At 45.2% G+C, this 17220-nt stretch overlaps 1 protein-coding gene across 2 annotated transcripts in view; it reads right to left on the bottom strand.

Moving 5' to 3' along the window:
- The window catches only part of Frmpd3 (FERM and PDZ domain containing 3), a 145083-nt gene that overhangs the window by 78691 nt on the left and 49172 nt on the right, over positions 1-17220 (bottom strand). Inside the window, exon 2 of one of the 2 annotated variants that reach the window (XM_033760362.1) lies at positions 12258-12372. The gene's annotated coding sequence lies outside the window, so the exon portion shown is untranslated. Of the gene's footprint in view, positions 1-12257; positions 12390-17220 lie in introns of those variants that run through there. The other variant, XM_010611831.3, reaches the window with a different exon arrangement.

Raw genomic sequence — 17220 nt, 5'->3', positions numbered from 1 at the left:
GGCAGGATTCAGAAACATTTGAGGCCAATTAGCCCTCTGATTCCAGTAACTGGAGCCTGACTCTCCTTGAAGCTCCAGAGATCCAGCATAGCAGACTAGCAGCTGGGTCTCCGGGAGATACCATGTTCTCCTGGTGGCAGCAATAAAGCACCATCCGGGAGGCTCTGAAGTAGCTCCTCGGGCTGCCCACTTGTAAGGCGTTTAGACATGAGCTCTTCTTTCTGTAGAGGAGCCCTCATATGTATAAGAAGTGTATATATCTTAAATTTGCATACAATGACTGAATGGTGTGCTTATTTCAGTTAGCTGCTCCTTGCCATAGCAGTGCTGCTCAAATTTTAACATGCATGTGAATTGCCTAGGTGAGGGTATTGCTAAAATGATTTTGAGGCAGTAGGTCTGTAGCAAGGTCCAATATTCTGATGTATTCCAGAGTGGTGCCCATGCTGGGAGTTCACATACCATGCTTTGAGAAGGAAAACTCTAAAAGAATGCTGTTTGGGGAGAGCTACAGTCAAATGGGAAGACTGAGGTGCTTTTTTTTTTTTTTTTTTTTTTTTTTTTTTTTTTTTTTAGGTTATTTTTTTTTTTTTTTTTTTTTTGTACTAAGGATCGAACCCCGGTCCTTGCACTTGTGAGGCAGGCGGCCTCACCAGTGAGCTAAATACCCAGCCCTGAAATGCTTTTATTCCATTGGGTTGTGGCATTGAAGGTCCCGGTTATTATTTTAAATAACACAAATGTTATCTTTTGTGGAAATATAAATTCATGCAAGCAAAAGACTGGCTAGCCAAATCACAATTGTCCCAGGAGAGAATATGGAGGGCTCTAAATAGATAGGAAAGAAGCTAGGCAAGGGGAAAAGGAGAGGAAAGATCTGGAAGATGAAGCACTGTTTTGCCTGCTGAAGAATTTGGTCAGCCAAAGAATAGCCTGAGGGCCAGACGCATCTGGGAGTGAGGTAAGGATAATGCTGAAAGAAAGCACAGTACAGAAACAATAGCACCAGCTGCCATTTATTGAGGCTTACTATACGCTAGTTGCTGTCCACATATTAACCCTCTCTATCCTCACTGCAACCTCCCGAGTTAGGCTGTACTTTGGCCATTTCACAGACAAGGAAACCAAAATTTGAGAAGAGAGATTAGGTAATTTGCTAAAGAATACACACACTCATATAAACTTTGTGGAGCTGCAATGTCAAGCCTCCCAATTATTCTGTGTGACATAAAACCTATGGACCAAGCAGTTTCCCCAAAGACAATAAGGTTGGTTTGGTGAGAGTATTCAGCACACCATTTCTCCCCAAGTGAGCTAAAGGCTACTCCAATATCATCTGTAAGAGCAGGCTCTGTTGAAGCCGCCACACCAGCAAGTGACACATCAGTGTCACTTTCCATGGAGGATGCTTTCTAAGACCCTCAGCCAATCTCCAAAGCTGCACATAGTACCAAACTTTATGTATGCTTTGTTTTTTCCTATGTAAACATACATACACACATATAAAGTTTAGTTTACAAATCAGACACAGTAAGGGATCAACAACAATGATAATAAAACAGAACAACTACAATATATACCATAATCAAAGTTATTTAAAATTATGCATTGTTTATTTCTGGAATTTTCCATGTAATAATTTTGGACCATGGTTGGATGCAGACAAATGAAACCACAGAGAGTGAAACCATGGATGAGACGGGTGCTCTAATCCCACCTTTCCAACCCTTCCATTGTGCCCTCTGGAAATCTCAGTCAACAGCAGACTATTTTATTTTACTTTGCCTTGATTGATTCTCTGAAAGTGCCCATCTTCTTTCCCAATTGAGACCTGGTGATTTCTTGACATCATTTCCCCGCCTGTCCTCTCAAGTGGAAGCTGGTTTGTTTGGAAGTGTTGTTTTCATTTTTCTCTCTTAAATCTCAAGTCCTGCAGGACATGCAGGGGAGGCAGGTGTCCTCTGTGTTTACTAGTATTGTCTCCAGGCCATTATTTCTCCTTTCGTTTTTACAAGAGCCTCCTTCTTTGAGGAACTGGCCAGTGGTCCACCTCTATGAATTTTGCTCTCTCTTCATTATTACTTACCATGTAGGCCTCAGAGTCACTGAGCACTTTAGTTCCCAGTCATATGTGATCTTTCCCTCCACCCTCTTTTTAAGATTTTGGTAAAATATACATAATGTAAAATTTATCAGTTCAACCATTCTGAGTATCGTGCAGTGCATGAAGTATACTCATATCGTTGCACAACCAGCACCACCATCCATTTCCAGAATTGGTCCTCATTAAACACTAACCCCCTTTTTGTTGTTTGTCTGTTTGTTTTTGAGACATGATCTTGCTTTGTCGTTCAGGTTGGCCTTGAACTCACTATAGCCACTGTCCTCGAACTCATGGCAATCTTTCTGCCCCAGACTCCTGAGTGCTGGGATTATAGGCGTGCACTGCTGTGCCCGGGATCAACTTTCTGTCTTTGTGAATTTAACTACTGTAGAAACATCATAGATGAGGTCTTGGCTAATATGTGTACTCTTGTGTCTGGCTTATTTGAATTAGCACAATGCTTTTAGGGTTTATCCATGTTGTAGCATGTGTCAGAACCTCCTTCTTTTTAAGCCTGAATATTCCATGTAGGCACTACATTGTATTCATCTGTCAATGAACATGGATTATTTTCACCCTCTGGTTATTGTGAATAATGCTGCTATGAACATGGATGTACAAATATCTGTTGGAGAGTCTACTTTCATTTCTTTGGGGTATATACCTTGCAGTGAAATTGCTGGATCTCATGGTAACTTTATGTTTAAGTTTTTCGGGAATGGCCACACTGTCTTTCATAGCAGCTGCACCATTTACATTCCCACTAACGATGCACAAACATTCTAATTTCTCCACATCCTGGCCAACACTTGTTATTTTCTGTGTTTTGCTTTGTTTTCCTAACAGCCACCATAATTGTTGTGCCTACTCCAGCTCCTGATATCATTACTGGTGAATTCAACATCCACATAGTGATGAGGAAGCCTTCAACAAACACTTCTTCCATTGAACTTGCTTTGTCATCATCAGATATTGCACCATCTCCCCAATCTCCATTACCAACACCCCATTCTCTATCATCTATCCTGCCAGTTTCTCTCCACTTCAAGAATCGTCTAGTGAACCATGATTATCTATTAACTTTCCACTTGGAATCCTCTTTTCCTGGAAATATCTTTCCCCATTCTTTGCTGAGCTTACTTTTCATCCTTCAGGTCTCAGCTTAAATGTTACCTCTTCAAAGAATCCTTTTCTAAGCACTTTCCCCTGGTCATTCATCTTATTCTCCTTTAATCCCCTTTTTGTTTTAATTTCCTTCCATGTCCAGATTGGAGTTCCTAGTCTATCATTGTGATCATTTTCTTGCAGACACATTTAACTCCCTTCCTTCTTTGCCCTCTGCTAGACTCACTTTGAAATACATCACTCCTTGCTGGACTCAACCATATGCATGATTGGTGCCTGCATACAAGTAGCTGAAGAAAAACTGTACAAGTGGGTAGCTGGCTTTCAATTTAAATTCATGACCTCAAATCTGGTGAGTACTCTCAATGCTGTCTGGCCACCATTCTTCTACTCTCTGAGATGAGTATTTTATAGTTCCTCTTCTCGCCTCAATCTTCCCCACCTCCGCATTTGAGACTCCAAGAAGTCTTAGCTAATAACCTTATCCTATTCATTACTAAAAAAACCAGAAGTCATCAGAAGAGAATACCCTAATCTTACCACCACCTTTACACATGACAATGTCTACAACTGTACCTTTGTTTGTTTTTTCCCATCTGTTAAAGAGGAGGATGCTTCTTTTCCTTTACCAATGCCAAAACTCTTCACTTATGTTCTGAAATCACTCCTTTTTATCTTCTCAAGGATTTTACTTCTTTGGCCATTTACTCTCTTTCCTAAATCATCCATCTTGCCTCCTCTCCAGAATTGAGGTGCTGGTATGTTGACGGAAATCATCTATCCTTAAGACAAAGAACTAACCCCACCTTCTTCTATCCCTTTACAGTTACTGCCCTGCTTTCCTGCTCTTCAGAAGAGTTTTCTACACATACTGTCTCTGCTTTATCTCTTTTTTCCTTTTTGACCCACCATCATCTGGCTTCCACATCAGACATTCTATAGAGGTGCTCTTATTAAAATTCCCTCTTGAACCCCGGCATCTCTCATCTCACTCAACCTCTCACCAGATGTACACACAGTGGGGTCACTCTCTCCTTCCTGAACCACTCTCCTCTCTTGGCTTCTTTGACTGCCTCCTGACTATTCTTCTACTTCTCTTAGTCTCTTTTGTGGATCTCTCCCACTTTACTTAAATCTTGGATATTGGGGTTCTTTGGAACTCGTTCCTGGACCTTTTCTTTACTCTACTCTTCCCTGAGCTGATCTCATCCAGTTTCTTGGCTTTAAGTACGTTTGATAAAGCAGGCAACTCCCATTTTGCATTCTACCTCTTCTGGAGCTCCCAAACTCATAGATTTTGACATGTCTACTTTCATGTTTCTCGGGAATGGCAAATTTAATGTGTCCAAAACTGAACTCTTGATTTTTTTTTAACCTCTCAAGACTAGGTCTCTCTCAGCATTCCTTATCTCGGTTTATGTCACCATCATCACCAGAAAGCTGCAAGTCATTCTTGAAGCTCTCTGTCCTTTTCCTTCATCCTCTACGTGTAATCTCTTAGTAAATATTGTGACCTGTTTCTTCAAACACATCCAGAATATAACCAACTCTTTCCACATCCATGGCTATTTTCAGTTCGAGCCACCACCACCTCTCTTGTGGATAGCTGCAGCAGCATTCTCATTAGTCTCCCTGTTGCTTTTCTACATTTACTGCAGAAGTTGTGATAAAAAGGTTATCACTCCCTTGCTTAAAACCCTTCTGCTCGTCACTGCAAGTGAATAATATACAGCCTCCTTTTCTATAGCCCATAGGCCCTGTGTGATCGCCTCCACTCTTATTAAATTCACCAATACTATTCTTACTCTTGCCAGTTACAATCTAGCTCCATTGGCCCACTTTGAGTTTCTCAACATACCAAGTTCTTTGCCACTTCAAGCCCAGCCCACTTGGAATTTCTCTTTTTCTGGAAGCCTCTTTCCCTATTCTTGACATGGCTGGTCTTTTATGCTTTACATCTCTGCTTAAATATTCCCTCCCAGGGATGTAGCTCAGCAGTATAGCATCTGCCTGGCAAGCTCAAGGTCCTGAGTTCGATCCCTGATACAATGAAAAAAGAATTTCCTCCTCACAGAGGCCTTTCCTGGAAATTCTTGCCTTGGCTGTTCTCTATACTTGCAACCTGTTAATTTCTTTCATGACACACACATGACATCACAATTTGTATATTATATATTTATGAGGTCATTTGGCTGTAAACCCTATAGGAGTAGGCACTGCGTCTTTGTTGTTCAACAGTAAGCCTCCATTATCTCATATGGTACCGGCACATAGCAGATGCTTACTAAATATTTTTAAGTGAACTAATGCATGGGTGGATAGGGATGATTCTGAAGCATACAGAATGGTATCATTTGGCTATTCCATGCAAGTCATTATCAAATGCCTACTGGCTGGGTCTCAACCTGTGAAAGGCAGGTTCCAGATGGGGGTTCTGGCTTATAGGAGAAACCCCTCAACATCTCTGGCTAAAGACAAACAGGGAGAGAAGAGTCAAAGGAAGAGTCCAAGGCTGCAATCTAAGAAGAAATTGGAGATGGTATGGTTTCATTCCTTTTAGGGGTTCAGTGTGGGAAACCCAACAGCAATTCTTCCTCATCCAAGAATTTTCTTTATAGGATAGACAATTATTCCTTTAGAATGGCAAGAGGTGGTGGAATGAGCAGGATGACTTTGGATAGTCCTTCCCACTCTTGAGAATTTCTGGGTAGATGACTTGGTTTCTTTCCTAGGCCAGCCTCCCTCTTGTACTTTCAGGTTTTTATGGCTCTGCACTTTCTTCCTCAGCTGAGCTTAGAGAAGCATTTTTTAGAAAACTTGCTGGTGTTCAGATTCTTTTTTTCTAGTTGTCCAAACAGAAGCTTTTCCCCAGAGGGCTAGAATGGAGACACCTGTCACCCATTCTAGCAGGTCACAAGGGGGCAGGTAGAGACCAAGGTCATCTGTCCTTCCACAAATACCTGGGAGATTGCGAAGACCAACCCTACAATGCTTCTTAGAAGAAGCTATAGAGGACCCTCTCTGCAGCTGCTCCTCCCCTTCCCCTTGTCCCTTCAGGGACTACGCATTCCATAGATTCAGACATGTTGTCTAATAGGCCCTCCCTGCTGGGGTTGCCAGCCCAGTGACAGATGTGAGGCTGATACCATATGGCACCCTGGGTCACAAAGTCTGAAGCTGTTGCCACTGAGCTGTGGCAGAGTTAGTGGGGAGATCCTTGCATTTTAGCCCCCTCTTACCTGTCACCTGTCACTGGCTGGGGCAGTGAGGGGGAACTGGAGCAATGAAATAGTCATAGGAGCTTGAAGGAGTTGTTATGTCACTCCTAAGAGTGCTGGCACCCCAGCCCCCACACTCTATGTACCACACCAAATATGTCTGAAGGAGGCAGAGAAATTGATTGAGCCAGAGGGAAAAAATGAGGAATGAAGGGAGAGACAAGTAAGAGGGGAAGACAGATGAGCAGGAAAAGGGGCCAGACAGAGCCAAGAGAGAGGGAGGCAGTGAAAACAAGACAGCAGAGAAGAAACTAGACAAGAGGGCTGCGGAGACTGTGAAAGAACAAGGAAAAGCTTAGGGAAGGCAAATATCACAGAGATGCTGTGCTGTCAACTCTGGTGGCCTTAGCTTTTTGGAGGCCCCCTCCAGATCCTCAGCAGCTCTTTAGATGCCCAGTAAGCTGTCTCCCAACAGTGCCCTCAAGGCTCCACTGTTGCTCAAGGGCCACATGGTAATGAGAGACTTCTGATAGGACTTTGGGTGATGGAGCTCTTCCTGGGAGGGGTAGAGTTACTATGCCATACTGACAGCATGACCTACTCACTTCAGATGGGGCTGCAGAGGGCATGGGCACCTTCCTAATTTAGGCCAACTTTCCAGTCACGAAAAGCTGGGTTTCTGTTGTGAAAGAGGAGATTGAGAGGAGCAAAATAGGAAGAGGAGAGAATTCCAGAAGGTGGGAGGGGAAAGTCATATGGGAAAAGTGGAGTTGGTGGGGAAATGAGGAGCAGGCCTGAATTCTTCCCCTCAGTGCACACATCTCTTCAAGGCTAAGCTGTGTTGCAGAGCTCTGACAAAGAATGCCAAGCCAGAAGAGTCCTTATCCACCCAGTTCTCTCTTGTTAGATTCATCTTTAGTCTGCCAAGGGCTGAAGTGTAAACAAAGCTTGGAGGGCAGACAGAGGGAACAGGTGTGGGCAGGAGCTTCTGGAAACTTCCCAATAAGTAACTGCCTTCAGTAGCCAAAGACCCGATGCCCAAGTAGCACCCTTCTGGGGCCCACTTGATAGACGCTGGTTGCAAGGGGTTCTGGACAAAGCCTCTTAAAGCTAAGAGGACCTATTTAGCTAGGTGGCTGGGCCATCTTCCTCTTTGTGACACTGTTAGATGTTGATGGCCTGGCCACCAGTCTTAGACACTCCTAACGTCTGACTAGTCAACTCTTGGATAATCTTAGAATTGGCTGGACCTTGGAAGTTATGTACTTGCCCTTGTTTACCCTCTGCTGATTTGCAGAAGCTGCATTAAGAGGCTTTCTAGATGAGGACTATAGCTAGGATCTGCAGGAAGGGCCAGACTTGGGCGAATAGAGAGGATGGGCAGAGAGAACAGGCTTAGAGACTGAAGGAACAGGGAGTATGTAGCAGGAAGCATGAAGATGACATCCAGAGAGGGACAGAGGCTAGCTGAGAAGCAAGAAGATATAGATTACCAGGGTAAACAGTGAGAAGGCCTTTCTTTCACTCCATCTCCCATCTGGATTTGCTAGGGCACAAATTTCTCATCTCAGTACCCTTTTAAGGAGCATGGGAGGAGAGAGCCAGGCCAGGATAGGCAGAGCTGGACAGAAAAAGGTACATTTGCTCCACTGCTTTGCTTAGATGCCCAAAATGATGCAGGTAGTATCAGAGGCTCAGGTCCTGTGCCCAGCAGGTGTCAGGCTGATCTCCAGTGAGGGAGCAACCCTACTCTTTCCCTGCAACTTTTCCAACCTGTCCAGTCAGTATAGCCCAGGGACACACAGAGAGTAGGCCAAGAAGCCACTAGACAAAGAACAGAAGCCTGGTAAACTTATGTCTCCCCCATCTGGAGGTGTCCAGAGATGCCAAATGCAGCCTCAAGGGAACAAGACACCTTTTATTTAGCTTAATTGTACCTTCCGGTTAAGAGTGAGGAATTATAATGTCTTACCTGGGGTCAGAAAAGGGCAGAGGAGGTTGGTGAATCCTCCACCTAAGAATGAAGGCCAAGGACAAGAGTACCTGCTGAGTTACCAGCTCAGAGGGCATGAATCAGCACCCAAGTGTCTTCATCTCCCCCATATTGTTACCTGGGAACCCCCATCTGTTTCTTAGAGGGGCTGACAGTGAATTACAAACCTCAGAAGGCCTTGGGGAATGTTTTGGGGGGTGCAGTAAGGGCAGGCAGGAGTTGGGGATTATGGTAGGAGATCATATCCTATTCTACAACCAGGCTTGGGCAAACAGAATCCTGGGGAATCCTGTGAGCCCACAGACTCCATACTCAACCACACATATTTGGAGATAGACTCCAGATTTGATCACTAATGTAGAAAAGCAGGCCTAGGCATTTTAGAAAGAATCAAAAAGGGTAAGGAAAAATGATTTTTTTTTAACCAAACCCTCACCCAGGAATATTCTACTAATCAGGAAAGCTCTTCCCCAAGCATTCATGTTTGGGCATTACAGTGTATTTTTTCCTCAGAGAAACAAATCCAAAAAGCTGGAATTCTTTATTGCAGAATAATGTAAGTCCTGCTCCCATTTCCCTCTTAATAAGGGTGATGATAGCAGTTTTCCTGGCTGTGAGTCAGGGGCTTCTTCCAACAGCTTTTATATAGTATTAATTCACTCCTTCATTCATATATGAAACAAAGATCTACTGGGCACCTATCACATGCCCAGTGTCTTCCCTCAGGAAGGTTGTAGCCTAAGGTTGGGGTAAGTATGTAAACAAACAATATAAAATTGTGTGTTGCCAGGTATAATGGCACAGGCCTATAATCCCAACTACTTTTGCGGGGGGGGGCTAAGGCTAGACAATGGCAGGTTCCTGGGCAATTTAGCAAGACCCTTGCTCAAAATTTAAAAATAAAAAATAAAATAAAGACTGAACATATGACTCAGTGCTCCTAGAACAGCAATAAATAGAAATAGGTAATAAAATGAAATTAAATAAAACCACGTGTTATCTGAGGCATGGGGGCACACAGGAAGATATGCAACCACCATGATTCCCAGCAGATTTCTTCCACTCCAGCTATGGTGGAGAAGGACATTCTAGGAAAGGAATGTCAAATGTGACAAAGAATAGTTATGATGATTCAATAAATAGGGAAAGAAACTTCCAGGTATTTAAGTCACTGCAATTAAAAAGACATTTTGAAGTAAATTCAGACAAAATTTAACTTGAGCACCATCTCCTGCTCACTGTTCCCCCATTGACTTCTTTCTTGTGGCCTTGTGAAACGATACAGTGAACTCTGAAGAGCTCACAGAGACAACAATAGACACAGCCCAACACTGGGGTTACCAGCCCTATAACTCATGTGCTACCACAAAGCTACACATGGAAAGCAGGTCTTTCATGAGAAGAACAGGAAAGACAGACCACCAGTAAATACACTGATATCCAGCCTTAGCAAAGGGGGCCAGAGCCATGAAGCTCACACACCTGTTGGATCCCGAAGAGGGTCCCTGTGAAGTCAGATCTATGAATGGCTAGGGCAGTGGCAGGAAGGTGCAAGCCATCCAACTGTAGGGCCACATGTGACACAGGGACAGCCCTGAGGGGCTTTGACACATTTCGGTTTCGGCTCACAGAGGTCATGCTGGGGGATGTGAGGACACAGCCATAGTATTACTCATGTATGGGCTATGGTTTCTGCTATTGAAATCCTGGCTGAGAGAAATCCTGGCTTCTCCCTCTGTAGGAAGTGGGAAGACAGCCTTGCCCGATATTGTAAATAAAGTTCTAAAATCTTTTTAGAAAACAATTCCTAATAGAGGTACTGAGATAGAGCTATAATATTGGATTAACAACTCCAAGTCAGCAGAGCAGACACTTGTCTAATTAATAAAACTTACAAAGCAGAACAACTTATTGATGTTACATGCATGACAATGCAACAAAGCCCAAATATATGCAGAACATGCCATCTCTTCCAAGATTTCCTTTTTCCACCAACCTGTGCAATTCATTCCTTGATGTGAAAGCGGGCTGGGGGAAGGAATGCAAAGAGTAGTACAGAGCTCCTCGGAAGTGCCTAGGAGGCTACAGTGAGACAAATCTCTTTCTTGTGCTCAAATCTACCAAAGGGTAGTTCCAAACTGGGATTTGGAGTTAGTGGTTCTGGGCTGGAATCCCAAATCTGTGGCGAGTTATTTAACCTCTTATGCCAAGTTCCCTCATCTGTAAAATGGGGCTTATGATACTACCTACTTCAAAGCACCTACATGAAGATTAAATATATTCAAAGTGCTAGGGCAAGTAAGTTCTCAGTCAATAGTACATAAGAACAATTTATTATCATATCTTTCTGTTAGGGTCCTCTCAGTTTGCCTTTCTCCCCAGGATATAATGGTGATGATCTCAAAATGGATTTGAAGGGCTGGGGATTTAGCTCAGTGGCTCTGCACCTGCCTCGCAAGGGCAAGGTCCTGAGTTCAATCCTCCAGTACAGATGTGGGTGGGGTGGGATACAATGAAAATGGATTTCAAACTCTTTGGGCCATAGTCCTGACTTCAGATCTATAGAATAAATTAGTTGGCCATAGGGAAATCGAGCTCTGTTTTATACTTATCATCTCTCCACTAGTTAACAATGGGACCTGAAGTAAGATGAGCAGAAACCTTAGCTCTTTAGCTTGGTGTGAGACTTGAGGTCTGAGGACCTATGTGCCTCACATTTCCTTATCTGTAAAATAACATCAATATCTACCTTACAAGGTTGTTATGAAGATTAAATAAGACAACACATGTAAAGCACTTAGAACTGTACCTGGCACACAGAAAGCCGAGTGGATGTCAGCTAGGGTTCTTATTATTGTACACGAATTCTTGTTAACTACCACTTAAATTTAACACAGGTAACATGAATGGCTGCGCTCTGGTGGAAAAACTGATGGGAGATCTGTGTGCTCTCTGAGAAAGGACTGACTTAGGACACACTTGCCTTTGTCACCTAAGACCCTCCTGTCTACCCTGCATTTTACAAATCCAAGAAAAGAAAGTGACAGGTATGATCCTGCACAGTCCCGCTTACCAACGTTTCTGCACGTAATGCACCACGGGGTAGGGTGATTATGCTTCTCAGCCCCTCCTCGGAGCTTTGAGAACGCAGGAGCCTCGGGTGCCCTTGCCCCTGCCCCAGCTCGCCCCATCCTGTGCAGCCAAAGGTCCCGGAGGGCAGACCAGCCAAGGCTCCTGGGGAAGCCGAAGTGCTGGTGGGGGCGCTAGAACCCTATTCCCGCCAGCAAGGGAGCTGCTTCCCTCGGGGTAGAACCTCAGGCAGGGCCCAGGCAGGGTGAGTTCTGAGCACTTGCAAGGGCAGTCCCCCAACTTCTCATTCTGCTTACCTTTCGCTTCCGCATCCACCTCCCTCTCCTCCCCCCACCTCCAACAGGAAAACTTTTAGCTCACACTGCCACTTTTTCACCGCGTCCAAAACATCAGCCTCGGCATCTTGCCTTGCAATTTCCACATCAGAAGCGCCGCGAAGGCACCTGCCTGCTGCCTGGTGGCCAGAACAAATCGTCGGGCTCCGGGGTGGGGGATGGAGAGGGAAGTTCACTCCCAACTGACTGTCAACTCCGTCCACCCGCTGCGTGAGCCGAGCAGGATGCCACCCAGATGGAAAGACCCCCTGGCTGGGGCCTCCCCCAAGTCACTGTGAGGTGCAGACGAGGATCCTAGCTCTCAGCTGCCGACCCCCCAGCCCTACGGACTCCCATTTTCTGGCCTTTTCCCAGAGGTGCCCCAACACGGCAGCTCTGAGTGCAGTACTTACTGTCAGGACCCTCTCCGGGCAAGGGCTGGACAGCAGACTGGCCCAGGAACCCTTTCGTGGTCTCCTTCTCGCTCTGCCCCTGGATGTGCCCAGAGCCGACGGTAGGCAGAGGCGTCTGTAGGAAAAGAAAGATCACGCGTGCCTTAGAAATCCAGCCCTTGCTGTGACCAGAATCTTAAAGGAGGAGACTGAGCCGCTGCTGAGATGGTGAACTAGCGAGGGAGAGATGGTAAACACCGTCTGTAACTTGACCGACAGGCACTCCCCTGGAGGACCCCTCCTGCTGGGGACCCATGTTCGGATAATCCAGCTGCCCTGAACACTAAGTGCTCAACATCCTGCTTTGTATCCATTATCTCTTTCCAGCATTCTTTCCACTATACAGAGAACAAAACAGAAGCTCAGAGGAGCAAAGCGAATAGCCCCCAACACACCGAGCTGCAAAGTGCTGGGTCCAAGACTGGAAACCTAAAGGATCTCAAAGTTGGGACTGTCTGCTTCTAAAGCTACTTGGTACTGATGCAAAGCAGCATTTGAAGACCTGTGTCTCCACTTCCCATCTCCTCATTTTTCTGGCTGGATTAGGGGCTAAAGGGACCCCCTGGTCAATTTGTCTATGGTTAGGGGAGGGGTGAGAACTTGGAAGGCTGAAACTCAACCGTACTGCTCTAATCAGGGACAATTCATTCATTTAACATCTATTAGGCACCTATTATGTAGAGGGCCCTAGGGCAGACAGAAAAAGGAGAAGGAGGTAAGTCTGAGTCCAGGTGGCATTGCAGGAGACCAGTTCCAAGCCTGTGAGGTCTGGGTTAAACCAGAAGTGTCATGGTGAAGAGGTTGTTGCAGTCCTAAAGGAGCAGCAACCAGTGTCCTCAGACACCTCTTCCACAGCAGAACCCCAGGGAAACATGGTGGGAGACCTGGAGAGAGAAAGAGCTTGCATGGACAGGGTGGGGCAGATCCTCTCTTCCCATTGGGTTGATCCTGACTCCTTTCCTGTAGGGGAGTGAGGACCCACAGCAGCACCCGTTCCTCTGTAATGGATGGGTAGAAGGAAGCTTTGTTGGGGGAATAAGCCTCATGGCTTCCATTTGAGAGCTGTGCTAATCTTCATGTTTTGGCGATGGCATCTGTGATATGGGAAAGCTCTTACTCCTTCTTTCCTGGTCAAAATGATGAAAGAACACAATTTGACTGTCCTGTCCTATGTTGATCATTTAAAAGAGAGCCTTTTCTTTTGGTACTAGGGTTCGAACTCAGGACTTTGCAGACACTGTGCCACTGAGCTAAATCCCTGGCTCTAGACACTGTTGAACTTGAATTCCTTTCTGCCTTGCTCCTGCTTATCTATTCAGTCATTCAGGTAGCAAATTATTAGCACCTTCTTTGTGCTGGGTAAAGTGTTAGGTGCAGGGCACTTCACAATTCTGGGTGGTGGGGAGTTCACATGGGAGGTGGCAAGATCACAGGGCTGAAAGTTAGGAAACACATTTGAAGCCCTAATTCTTTGACTAAATAGCTGTGTGACCCTGTATCCTTTCCAGACCTCCGTTTTCTTATTGGTCAAACAGGGATAATAACAGCTTCTGTCCTACTTTATGGGGGTGTGTGTAAGGCTTGATGGAGACAATGGATGTGAAGGCGCCTTGGAAAGTATGAAGCCACTAGACAAATATAAGAGATCAGTCTGTCTCCAGGGTAGGAGGGGGATGCTAGGGAGTAAAGCTTAAAAGAAATCCTGGCTGACTCTCTCAAATTGATTGCACTGAATTTCGTCTTCCATGAATCACTGAGCCTGCACCTGGGCAGGAGTTCCTGCTCTGTGAAATATAGCTCTCCCTCAGCAGTGCCATCACATCGGTTAGTGATGACCTGGCCTTAAGCTGGGGAGATTGTTTTGGGGACTTGAGTGGAGCCGGTGAGACAGTCTTGGCTCTGGGTTTCTAATTCCTGGCCCTAGCAGCCTCCTCCTCCCACCTGAGCCCATCCAACCCCAGGGCAGCAGGTGTCTGGATAGAAACCACTTAAGGTCCCCACACCTTATGAACATAGGGCTCATGCCAGACAGCAGAGGATGGCAACAAGGGAGGAGGCTTTATTTTTATTGAAAGCTGGAGGGAGGTGTTTTTGTGTTTTTCCCAAATAGCTGAGCTCTACAACAGAACTAGTAAGGATTTTTTTTTGGGGGGGGATGTCTTTAGCTTCTTCAGCTCACCCCGTGAGCCATCTCAGTTATACCTACAATCTGAAGTACAGGGCAGCCATCCTTCGGCATCTGTAGGACACTGGCTTCAGGACTCCCATGGAAATGAAAATCCAAGGATTCTCAAGTCCCTTATGTAAAATGATGCAGTATTTGTATATAACCTATGCATATCTTTCTGTGTACATTAAATGATTTCTAGATTACTTAAAATACATAATGCAATGCAAAAGCTATATGAATAGTTGTCATGATGTATTATTTAGGATCTAATGACAAGAAAAACGTTTATACATGTTCAGCACAAACACAATTTTCTTTGTAGTATTTCCACCTGTAGTTAGTTGAATCCAAGAATATAAATGCATGGATATGGAGGACTGACTACTATACTTGCTAGACAAACACAGCTTCAAGACAAGTTCCCATATTCTCAGGTGCACCCCTCTTTACCCTGCAAACACACACTCTAAGGAAACACAAGCTCTTGTTAGGCAAAACGTTTCCAGACAAACCCACTGGCCTCCTCACTTTCCCTCTCCCTTCCCACAATATTCTCACCCCAAAGCACCTTGGATAGAAAAACACTAGAACTGATGGAGGAATAGAGAAGGGATCCACAGCTGAGTCCAAACTTGCCCCACACAGATTTGGAGCAGATCGAGAATGGAAGTTAGAGGGAACAACACAAAGCATCCCGGCCTTGGCACAGGGCACCTGCAGCCAGCGGGTCCCTGGTGGAGGTGCAGAACAGACAGATTCCACACCCAACCTTCCTTGGCAACCTCAGAGCCCATCCCTCTTGCGGCTGAAGCTCCTCTCAATGTCTTTATAAATTCCCTTGTCACATCCGTCTCACCCAGACTGCACCTCTTAATAAAAAGCCCTCATGGCCACTCCAGATAGCCTGGTGTTATCCTTCACGCTCTTGCTCTTCTCCCCAGCATGAGCCACAGGGTGGTGATTCAGGTTTCCTGGGTCACAGTGTAGTCTCCTGGGGAAAATGTTTCTTGAGTGCCCAAACCAGGGCTTGATAGAAGCTTTGGATGTGGGGATAGCAAATATTCTTTATGTGTCCCACCAGGATGGCTGGAGTCCTGGATTCAAATTCTTGTTCTGGATTTCCATCCTTCCTGGCCTGTATCTTCTTCCCTGAAGCAGGTGCCACTGCTCTCCCACAACTGTATAACCTGGGTCTAATGTGTAAAGCCTTTCTCTTAGGGATTGTTAATAAATTCCCCATCTATATCCTCTGAAAGAGCAGAAATCCTCAAGATCCAAAGGAATGAATCATTGACGGTAAAATTTTAGGCACAGTGACAGGCAATTGAGAAGAAACATTTGATCACACCATGTTTACCTATGTGGAAGGCTGGCCCTGAGGATATTCTGGTGTTTTCCCTCAAATATAATGAAGACTTGGGAAACAGCAAAGAAGGCAACTGTCTCAGGCAAGGAGCAGAGACAGCTCCTAGCTAGCTCCACTCCTCCCAGCTGTAGCACTAATTAGATGCATGGCAATGCAATTTCCTTTTTTAGGCCTCAATTTCCCTATACGTCAAAAGAGGACGGTGGATTAGCTGATTTCCAGGGTTCCTTCTTGTTTTAACATAGTCACATTCTGAGCTCTCTGGCACTGAAACAGACTGATGTGTTTCAAGTGTGAGTCCTGATTTCAGGACACTGAGCATGGCATTGTAGATTCGTGCCAGTGAGACACAGGTTGACACTAAGGGAACAGGCTTTGTGCTGTATGCAACAGCACAGCCAGTGTCTGACCCACTCTTTGCATGGGAGCAAAGGGAGATTTTCCTCATTGTCCACACCCTGTCTTATAGACAGGACCCTTTAGGTTTCCAGTAGTGAATTCTCTATGACCTCTAGGACTGACTCCATCTGCCTCAGGATCAGGACTGACATACCCCAAAGGAAAATCTGTACCATCATCCCACTTGTCCAAATGTTACTCTCCTACCTTAGTGACCGGTAAACAGCTTCTGCTCCAAAATGCTCAGTGTCCCCAACTGTCCTGGTACTCCTCATTCCTTTCTGTTCCACAACTAGAGAGTTAATGCCTATCTCAGTAGGGGTCCTTTAGAAAACTGCTCCAGTTCTAGGGGCTCTTCATTCTGATTGGTCAATGTCCCTGCCATACAGACTGTACTACACAATATGGTTTGGATCTAAAACGTCCCCTTCAGAGCTTCCTGTGTTTGGAAGGTGACAGATTCATGGAGGTGCTATACTCGTCGGTGGACTCATCCCTGATGAGTTTAGTAGCTACATATGCTGTTAAGAGGTGAAAGCTGAACAGAAGAGTTAGGTCCTTGGGGGTGTGATCTAGGAGGGTGTATCTTCCTCCTTGCTTACTCCCTCCACTCTCTGCTTCCTGCTTGCCACAGTTTGAGCACTTTTCCTTCCACCCTGCCCTTCTGCCATCCTGTTTCTGCCTCAGAGCCAATGGACCATGACTGAAATTGTGAGCCCAAATAACCCGCTCCTCCTTTAAATTATGGGTGTCAGGTATTTTGTCTCGGCAGTGGGAAAGTGACTAAGACACTACATTTTTAATGCTGCTCTAGTCTAGGATTCTACAATCACTCAGTGCCCTTCCTTTTTCCCAGTTCATTTCTCTCTGAAGATTTGTCAAGGGCTTAGCTGAACTGAGCTATGCCTGACTCCTATTCTCTGAGCCAAGTGGCCCATGGTTGTTTTATAGAATGAAGAAAAAAAAAAGAAAGAGAGAGAGAGAGAGAG

Source organism: Fukomys damarensis, unplaced genomic scaffold, assembly GCF_012274545.1.
Source record: "Fukomys damarensis isolate Sample0158 unplaced genomic scaffold, DMR_v1.0_HiC HiC_scaffold_39, whole genome shotgun sequence".
NCBI classification, from domain to species: domain Eukaryota; kingdom Metazoa; phylum Chordata; class Mammalia; order Rodentia; family Bathyergidae; genus Fukomys; species Fukomys damarensis.
Note: the sequence above shows the minus strand (reverse complement) of the source record. Positions and strands in the feature narration are given on the sequence as shown.